This window comes from Nicotiana tabacum, chromosome 23 (genome assembly GCF_000715075.1).
Source record: "Nicotiana tabacum cultivar K326 chromosome 23, ASM71507v2, whole genome shotgun sequence".
Taxonomy (NCBI): Eukaryota; Viridiplantae; Streptophyta; class Magnoliopsida; order Solanales; family Solanaceae; genus Nicotiana; species Nicotiana tabacum.
The window spans coordinates 79,060,832-79,071,686 of NC_134102.1; the positions used below are offsets into that span (position 1 = coordinate 79,060,832).

At 39.4% G+C, this 10,855-nt stretch overlaps 1 long non-coding RNA gene across 1 annotated transcript; it reads left to right on the forward strand.

The window, feature by feature from the left end:
- The first annotated feature begins 3,104 nt into the window (after window positions 1-3,104).
- LOC107782937 (uncharacterized) lies at window positions 3,105-10,556 on the forward strand. Its single transcript, XR_001647364.2, has 3 exons — window positions 3,105-4,340; window positions 5,904-5,972; window positions 10,269-10,556. It is a non-coding gene; the product is annotated as an uncharacterized LOC107782937 (long non-coding RNA).
- Window positions 10,557-10,855: the final 299 nt, after the last annotated feature.

A 10,855-nucleotide genomic window follows, 5' to 3' on the forward strand; every position in this document is an offset into this window, starting at 1 on the left:
GTACTGTTCCAACGCTCGCAATACTACCATGACGAAAAAGATGGGTAAAAACTCATTACCACCTGCCGAATAAATGATTTGTGGAGTCTCTCCTCCTGACAAGAACCATTACCTCACTCTGAACTGAATAACGATATCTTCTCTTTAATGCACTTTATATAAATCTGGTCATACTAATTTCAGGTCCAATAGTCTCGTCTCACCCAGTACAAACTTCTTAGGCAATAAGCCATCTCAGACACTGCCAAAGGTCTCATATGATGTCACAATGTGCCAACAAGCTACCAACTCGAATGTGATACATAAGGAAATCGAACCCTTGAAGGAACTACTCAACCCGCGTAACTAATTTAAAAACTGAAAAGATGTCATGAACCTTTCTCAGAAAATGCAGGACAAAACACGCAGGAATAGATATAGGGAACTGTTCTAAACATCACGATGTTACGGCGTGCAACTCGATCCACACATGATACTGATGTGGCATGCAACCCGATCCAATCGTGTTACCCGTGACGGCGTGCCACCCGATCCAAATAATATACCAGTAGCGGCGTGCCACCCGATCCTCATATAATAATTTATAAAGAATTACTTACCGAGCTAGAATGCTCATAACTATGAAATACCTGAATATCGACCACAAGCATGCCAAGTGCATAATACCATCCCTGGGGAGACAGATAACGCCATACACTACATAACTCAAGCACGATTAAGGTGCGATATATGATCTACATTTCGAGAGCCATCCTGCTCACATAACACCATCGCTACGCGGGACCTCAACATATGTGCAATTAATCAAGCGGTCTCACAACCCATATGGCACAATAGAGTATTACAGGAAATATGTGATGATGAAATAACATCCAACGTCCGTATACTCCTCCATAAGGAGTGCTATGCTGAATGAACACACCCAGGCTGGTGTAGAGTACACATCCACATTTGGACCCTTTAACGGACCTCAAACCGATTCTGATCCTACCATGCTTGGGAAAATAACCTCTCAAGGACCCACAATGACCTATTCATGACACATAAGAACAGCCGTCGAATCCGGAACAAACTTCCTCAATTCACAACTAACTAAATAGAGAGCTTTTCAGGCCCAAACTCTCACATTAGCGATAGTACCAAAATCTCTATACTTGGTTTCAATCTTTAATCAATCAAGTGACTACATATCACACTTATACAATCTTCCTGTGGGATATGCTCCCACGACCTTCTGCACCAAGTAACAAGTCTGCACATCCATACTACCAGCCATACTAATGTTGTAAAGCAAATCGAGAATCCGCAATTCAGTACATAGCCTCTTACACAGGACACCGATCTCAGGTGACGCTAAAGACAATACTAGCTTACTCTAACCATTTGAATCCTTTCTTGCTCATCCGCGCTCGCGATATTGTTGTCAACACCAAACTGCAACCTTGATCCTCAACTTCCAATTCCCATGCCGCTCACTGCATCTAACATGCCAATACGCGAGAGTACAAGAATTTCAACATAACTCCTGAATCACTAATAGGATAAACACTTTATCATATAGAAACCTTTTACTTAGCTCTTTTCAGGAGAACCATTGCAACACGCGACCAAATTCTTGTAACCACATAAAATACAACCCCAAGTAGTGGTCAAAACCACCATAACTCTTCTGGGATCCATCTACATATAACAGGCCATAATAATCAAATACCTCCAATTCAATCAAATTACGGCGGCCGTCAAGCCTCGCATGTACCTCCATAATTACATGTACAACTTACACGCTGAAGGAACTGACCATTGCCACCATCATGCCAATTCAACTATTGCTAACCGATCCGACTTCTTCTAATTTACTCTAGACATTCCTTAAAAATAACAATAGCTCTATTCAAAATATATCGAACTCAATCCGCACTCATACCGAATGACCCCATTTCACGAGACCACATTGTCTCAAAACCCACGAACCATCTCATACCCTCCTTGTGCGCATATCTGCATCTTTAACTGGTACACCCATTCTGATAATTTCTCTATGAATCCAAAGTTATTTTCTCCCATTCCTCCAATGCTACACCGCATATCGAAGATAACATAGAACACTCCAAACCCCTTTCATAATCCGCCGTAAAAGCTCGATACTTAACCATACTACAGACTCGAAATCCTTAGGCACCGCACTTTAACTTTTGAATCCACTAGGACCGTTGTTTAGAGTCACCCACTACGACCTGGTCCCGAATATAATCAACTCCAAAGCTCTGCTAGCACATGACACATGAACACTCTATCAAAGAACCACCCGGCTGAATCACTTTCCTTGTACATCATATCTACACGAAGCATAAACTCTGAGTCTTCCCAAAGCCTGAACACGAATCGATAAGGCCAAATATAGCGCACATTCCCCAAATCCTTTGCTTAAATTACCACTGATGTTTTCTTTCCTTAGTTGTAATAACCCACCAATATACCGATAACCAGAAACCTCACAAGTAGACAACTATGCAATCCAATCATAGATGGTGGGGCTCTCCCACTTAGCTTGGTGCTACAATTACATAGCCCTGGAGCCCACCAAGATTCCTTCTTCCTCATTGACATGATCTCGCCCAATTGATCCGCCAAAGTTTCTCGAGATTTTCCTGTTAAATATTTCATGAACACTCTGAATCACTAGCCACATTTACATATTCGACCTTTTACCGGATAGCTAGTAGAATTCTTCGTAGAAGCTTCGCCAACTCCATGCAACCGTTAACCTGCTCACCGGAGATAACTCACATGTGGAAATTCCATGCCGACACCTTCCAACGATGTTGCACCAAGTACAATCACTACAAAACCAATAAACCATCCTAGCCATTGATGTGAACGACTGAGATTTATTCTCCATTCTCCTTTTTTTAGACTTAATCATAATCGTTGGATCATATGAGATCTAATGGTTCATGATATTTTCTCATTAACCATTTTAAATCTTTTTTTATCCGGATTAATTATGGCCGTTGATCTCTCCAATCAAATGTTCCAGATCTAATCAAACCCCCAAAAATTTATTCTCTTTCTTTCCTCTCTCATCTAAGAAACCATATACCTCATTTGCCCAAAAGTGTCGCCCCTCCTTTCTCTCCTCTCTCCTCCACCTCCCTTTGTCAGAACCCTGGCGGGAATCTCGTTTTTGCCACCTTCCTCTCATCTGCTCCATCTGACCTATCTTCTAAAACCTTAGCACCAAATGGTGCAAGGTCTGATTTTGTCACCCTAGCCTCACAAATTTCCTTTTCCCTTCATCTCTCTCATTGTCCTCTCTTGAACCCCCCCAACACCAATTGGCGTTACTTCAACATCCTTCGTGTCATCATGACTTTGAGAATCAGATTCTCTGTCACAAATCCCTTGATTCAACTTCATGTGATTTGTACATGAGTTTGAATTGACTCATGAGATTCGAGAGACTTCAAATCTGAAGGAGTTTTTATCCGCTGGACAAAGATTGAAACCAACGGACAAGCCTTCGACCCCGAAGTCCTAGCTTCAACAACTCTTTCCCTTTTCATGAATGCCTCCAAAAGGTAATGATTTTCACCTTTTCCATTTGATCTTTACCATGACTTCCATCATGATTTCATCATCATTTTTCTTCAAATTCTGAAATTTAAGTTTCAAATCTGAAAAGGTCTTCAATTTGGGCTATAAATAGCCGACTTCAATACTCTTTTCACAACATGAGATACACTACTCATTATGTGAAAAAAAACTCTCTGATAATTCGAGTTTTTAGTGCTTTACTCATTTTGTTTTCTCCTCTGTTTGATTCGATTGAGCAAGGGCGGATTTAGGGGGCGGAAGGGTGTTCATCCGAACATCCTTCGTCGGAAAAAATTACACTGTTTATATAGGGGTAATTTTATTTTTTTACGTATAGATATAATATGTTGAACGCCCTTGACACAAGTCAAAAGCTTGGCTTAGTGGTCAAGGGTGTTCAGATTTTGTAAAAGGTCGCAGTTTCAATTCCCGTCAACTGAAATCTAATTCTTTTTACCTCATACTTTTTTTTAAAATTTTAAACTAAACGAAACGACGTCGTTTTCGTTTCGTCTCTTTTAATATGTTTTTCCCCAAAAACGTAACTGACTTTGAGTTAAAATCCCTAAATCTCTCTCTCACTTCATTGCCTCAATGGCTCCCTCCACTCTCTCTCTCTCTCTCTCTCTCTCTCTCTCTCTCTCTCTCTCTCTCTCTGTGTGTGTGTGTCTCTCTCTCTCTTTCTCCAATCTCTCTACCTTGCTGCTGTTGCTTGCTATTCTTCTGTCATGGCATTGTCATCCCAGGTAAATTCCTTGTTCTTTCTAATTTTTCAGAAATTTATTAGTATTTTATTGGTTATTCTTAATTTAGATTAATGACTCTTGTTTGTTGTTTTTTGATTCTTGAATCCGTAGACTTTAATAATGTAAATTATTGAGTTTTCTACTGCATTTGCTTTGATAAATTTATGAAAAATAATTGCTAATTTTTTTTAGAATTGAGATACTTTTGACTCGATCTTTGGTGATAATTGCTCATATTTTATCCCCTTCCGCTGCATAAGTTACAATGATTAATATTGTGTAGGAAGGAAAAAAATTCCAATCTCTTACTATCCAAATAAAATAAAATATAATATAAATCGCTAGTACGTGTGCGTTTTCAACATATCGTTAGCGTGAGTTTCGACGATAGTTTAGTTCCTATTTAGATTTTTTTTATGCATCCGTTTGACATTACATTTGGATTCAATAAATTTCGATGAACCCTTTCGATGAAATTTTTACTGTTCAATTCTTTATAATATTGAACACCCTTGTTCGGAATTCTGGATCCGCCACTACGATTGAGTTTGAGTTTGGGAGTTTAATTTTGGAGACGAATCTTTGACGACTCGACCCGACGCCCCAGTCTGCTGCCCCGAAAGAGAATTCCATTTTGAAACTCAACGACGTCGCTGCTGCATAGAGACTGCACATCCTCATTCTTCGGTTTTCATATCGTTTAGACATAAACATAGAAGAGAAAATCTTCTGGGAACTGAGCAGAGACTCTTGAAACGGTCCTTTCTGCTTCACTTATTTGCTATATGACTTACTATTCTAATTTTTATTATGTGATTGACTGTTAGGATCTAATTCTATTATAAATCACAGTCAAGTCTTTTAATTATGTATTTTGTTTTATAGTTACATATAGTTGAAACTCTTTAGAATCATGAATGTGCATCAAATACTAGTTGTTGAGCCTGCTAAAGTATTACAAAAGAAATATTAGTTTTTAAAATTTATTTCTTCATTCTATCGATTTTAGATTAAAAACTCCACCTTGGTGATTTTTTTAAAAGGCTATAAAGCTAGTAGTATTTCTAACACACAGAAGTTGTCATCTATGTTTTCCTTTCAGTGTTGCAAACATTTAAGTCGAGTTTGTTATCTGTACTTCCTTTAGAAACATTTTCTGAACTAACTTGCCTAATGTTTCAACATGATCCACTTGTAGGTAGAAAGTAGTATTTTCAATGATACAAGCATCAATTTTCTTATAAGACAAAGAGAATTCTCTTCAACATAATTTTTGGTGTGAACCTGATTTTCTTTTAAAAAGGTTCTCCATATTTATACTTAGTCCTAATTAACTTTAATCCGGTCGGTTAATAATTTTCTTTAAATTAATTGAGCCTTTATTTTACTCAAACCCGGAATAGTTAAATTATTATATTCTAGTTCAACCCGTTTAAAATGGGGTACAACAATGTATCTTTGGTCACAAGTCTTTGATCAATCAAGTATCAAGAATTGATATATTCCATACATTTAATGTTTCTTTACATGTACCTAACACTCGAGCGATATTGTTGTTTGAAGTTAAATCGCAACACACAACCGAGTCAACACATGAAGAATGAGCAGAGTCGTCACCCCAAGTGGGGCCAGGTACGTTAAGGGACATGATGACAACGACAGGCTATAGTTGACTTCTTGTATGAATAATACATACAACTTTATTAAATAAAGCAATTCGTTACTCCCTCACTTTCTAATTTTTGTATCACTTTTTTAAATATTTCAAAACTTGACAACTTTTACTATTACCTTAAAGTTTCGTCATGCTTTTACAATTCATACAATTCAAACATCAAAACACTTTTAGCTTCACACAACTTTAGAATGATCAAACCTTTTATTTAATAATCTCTTACGCATTTCCCCTCTCACGACCCCAATTTTCCTCTGTAGGATGTCGTGATGACACCTAATTTCTAAGATTAGGTAAGCCTAACAATTTGCGGAATAACTGAATATAAAACTGAACTCAAATCTCAACACATGAAATATGAATAGAACCTGCGATTCAAATAATTACAACTCCCAAAACCCGGTAGAAATAAGTCACAAATTTATAAAAGAAAATATCAAGTGTCTCTATACATCAGAGTCTAAAGAAAATAAGGAAAAGCAATATAGTAAGGATGGGAGGGCTCCGAGGACTGTGGACGCTGGCAGATATACCTTGAAGTCTCCACGTACGGTCCAGCTCACTGGTATCTGACCTGGTAGGAAGAACCTGGATCTGCACAACAAGATATGCGGAAGTGTAGTATGAGTACACCACAACGGTACCTAGTAAGTGTCAAGCCTAACCTCAGTAGAGTAGTGACGAGGTCAGATCATGGCCCTACTGGAATAAAAGGTAATGAGGCATAGAATATAATAATACAATGGAGTGACTGAGAAATGAACAACGAGAAATTTCAGAAAGGTAACAACACAGCAAATAGAGAAAAAAACAGTGACGCTCCTGAGGTATCGTCTCGTAGTCCCAAATGTAAATACACAATATGGGGATCTCTCGAGGTACCGCCTTGTAGTCCTAAAAGTAAATATGCAATGGGGGATCTCCCAAGGTACCGCCTCGTAGTCCCAAAAGTAAATATGCAACAGGGGATCTCCCGAGGTACCGCCTCGTAGTCCCAAAAGTAAATACACAACTCATAACCTATGGTACAACGAACTTACATCAAGGAATCATACAGTTAAAGACTGAATACAAGATCACGGAAGCAAGTAATTCAACTAAGCATGTTGCACAAATTTAAAGTAAAGGTTAAGACACGTAGACATGCGATACTAGGCTAAACATGACAGTTACACATGCTAAGGCAACTAAGTTATGGAAATTAAAAGAAGACTACTCAGCAAGAACTGAAATTTCCACAATTAGCCGGTGTACACACTCGTCACCTTGCGTACACGACACTCACATATCACAAATTGTTACAACAGTACCAAATCCTAAGAGGATTTTTCCCACACAAGGTTAGATAAGTCACTTACCTCGAATCTCGCTCAATCTATCGATAAGGATACTTTCCCTTTGCTTTTCCACTCCAAATGGCCCAAATCTAGCCAAAATCAATTACATACCATGAATACAACTATAAGAAACTAATTTAAATAATAAATCTACGACTTTAGCAAAGAATCAAAAATCGCCTCAAAAGGTCGACCTGGGCCCACGCCGCAGAATCAGGTAAAAGTCACAAAATACGAACACCCATACCAAAATTACTCAAATTTGACACAAAATTCTCGATCAGAACCCCAAAATTCGGCCTAAGGATTTGTTTTCCACCCTTTTCACAGCCCAAATCCTTAATTAATGGAAGAATAAATGATATCTTAGTGGAAATTAATAAAAAAATAAGTCAAGAATCCTTACCCAAATGTTTCCTCTGAAAACCCCTCAAATTTTTGCCTCAATCCGAGCCCTATATCACAAATTATGAAGAAAAGGGCAAACCCTCTATTTAATATAATCCGCCTAGGCTTTTCGCATCTGCGGCCAATTCACCGCACCTGCAGAACCGCTTTTGCGGTAAAAACCTTTGCTTTCTTTTGTGCTTTTAAGCTATTTTATGGTATATCGAGATAGTTGGTTCGGGTCCGGAGTGGTTTCTTTAGACACTTAGTCTCTAAAGTAGAAGCTTAAGTTGGAAAAGTCAATCGGATATTGACTTATGTGTAAACGATCTTGGATTTGAATTTTGACGGTTCTGTTAGCTCCGTTAGATGATTTTGGACTTAGGAGTGCGTCTGAAAGTTGGAGTAGGTTTGTGGTGTCATTTGAGACGTGTATGTAAAATTTGAGGTCATTCGGACGTGGTTTGGTAGGTTTCGGCGTCGTTTGCAGAATTTGGGAAGTTAGAAGTTCTTAGACTTGAATCCGAGGGTAATTTGGTGTTTTGATGTTATTTTGAGTGATTTGATGATTTTTCAAAGTTTGTATGTTGATATATGACTTGTTGGTATGTTTGGTTGAGGTCTTGAGAGGCTCGGGGTGAGTCCGGGTGGTTAACGGATTGTTTGAAGTTGGAAAAATGCAGTTGAAGCTGCTACTACTGGTATTTCCGCACCTGCGAAGGGGGAGCCGTAGGTGCGAGGTCGTTGGTGCACTTGGTGAGCCGCAGATGCGGACATAGAGGACCTGGTCTGGAACCGCAGGTGCGTAAGATTGGTCGCATCTGCGAGCCCGTAGATGCGAGGCTGAGGCGTAGATGCAGAAGTGAGGAGGACTGGCAGTGGCCGCAAGTGCGAGGTCTTTTGCGCACCTACGAGGTTGCAGAAGCAGATATGGAACATAGGTGCGAGATATGTGCGCAAAAATGGCTCCGAAGGTGCGCATTATTTTAGCCACAGGTGCGAAAACCTGGGCAGAACCTATAGATAGAAGACTTCGCGAATTTTTGTTCATTCCCACCATTTTCAAGTAGGAACTTGGAGTTTTGGAGTGATGTTTGAAGGGGATTCAAGGATATTCACTGAGGTAAGTTGCTTGAGCTCTATTATCATTAGCTATGGTGTTTTTTCGTTAATGTTCCACCTAATTAGTAGAATTTTTGAAGTGAAATAAGGGGTTAGGGCTTGGGATTTTTGAGGATTTGAGGGACCAAATGATGTCGGATTTTGATAAATTTAGTATGGGTAGACTCGTGAGTGAATAGGCTTTCGGGTTTTATGACTTTTGTCAGATTTCGAGATGTGGGCCCGGGGGGGGGTGAGTGAATTTCGGAATTTGGCCTATAAATTGGTATTTTCCTTGTGGGATTTGTTCCTTTAGCTCATATTGATCGTATTTTATTGCTTGTGGCTAGATTCAGGTCATTTGGAGGACGGTTCAAGAGGAAACGACATTTCAGAGTAGGAGTTCTACGCGGTTGAAGTAACTAACAGTTTTAAATCTGGTCTTGAGGGTATGAAACCCAGAGTTTGGTATAATGTGATTGTTTGGAGGTGGCACTCATGCTAGGTGACGGGCGTGTGGGTGTACTCCATGAGGGATTGAGACTTGGTCCTTACCGGGAGACTATGAATTCTAATAGCCTTTTTTTTGTGTTTATATGAATTCCTGTCTACTAGAACTTGATTGCCTTTCATGTTAGAGATCATGCTTAGGCTATATTCCTGCTCATGGTAGTTATATCCTATCATAGTGATTCTTGTAGATGTTTACCTCAGTCTCTGTTATTTTTCCCTGATGATATACTGTAACACTTTGATTTGGGCTATTTTCCCTTTCTTTATTGAAAGCTATGAGACTAGAGAGGTTCATGACTGAGTAAGGCTGAAGGCCTGGTTGTGATGTATTGTTCTATGGCACGGTTGTTGTCCGTGCAACACTTGAGTTGTCCATGCAGATCCTTATATTTATACTAGGGCACGTGAGTTGTCCGTGCAGCACGTGAGTTGTCTGTGCGGATCCAGATATTTATACTATAGCACGTGAGTTGTCCGTGCAGCACGTGAGTTGTCCGTGCAGATTATAGCGCTTAGGCTGCAGGAGCCTCTTATGAGTCTGAACACCCCTAGTGAGCTCAAGTACCTATTGAGCGTGCATTGAGGGCTGGGAGTTGAGTGCCGAGTTGTTGAGGGTTTGAGTGACTGTTGCCCTGAGAGGTTGTACTTGCTTTTCAATTGTTGATGCACTTAGTTCTATCTATCATTGTTGTGAAATTTCTGAAAGTTTCTATATCCGGAGTACCTACACTTTAACTGTATAAAACTGATTTGACTTAAATTGCGGATTTGAAAATATGTCTATTCTTTGCTGGAATTATTGAAAATGAACTGTACTGTATAGCTCGTCACTGCTTCTCAGTTCCTTATTTATTTCTGTTACTTACTGAGTTGGTTGTACTCATGCTACACCCTACACTTCATGTGTATATCCAGGTGGGTTTGATTACGGAGGTCATTGAGTTCGGGCGCGATCGAGTACCGGAGACTACGAGGTAGCCGACGGTGTCCGCAGGACCTTGTCTCTCTTTCTATATTTCTTTCTGTCTTGTATTGATACTTAGACACTGGTTGTATTAGTTTGGTTGTCTAGATGCTCATGACTTAGTGACACCCCGATGTTTGGGGCTAGATTCCACATTTTGATTCTATATTGAGTTCAACTTTGGTTTTTATGAAAAATTTCAGATATGAAAAAGTTTTAAACTACCGTTTCTATTGAATTACTGGAGTATTTTGGGAACGTCGGCTTGCCTAGTACCATCGATAGGCTCCATCACGACATGTTAGGTTTTGGGTCGTGACAAGTTGGTATCAGAGCTCTAGGTTACATAGGTCTCACGAGTCATGAGCAAGTTTAGTAGAGTCCGGCAGATCGGTACAAAGACGTCTGTACTTATCATCGAGAGGCTGTAGAACCTTTAGAAAAATTCCACATTCTTGAATTCTTATCGTGCGAATCTGTTGATTCTGGTACATAAACATTTGTTGTTTCATTCTCTCACACATGGTGAGGAGTCGTA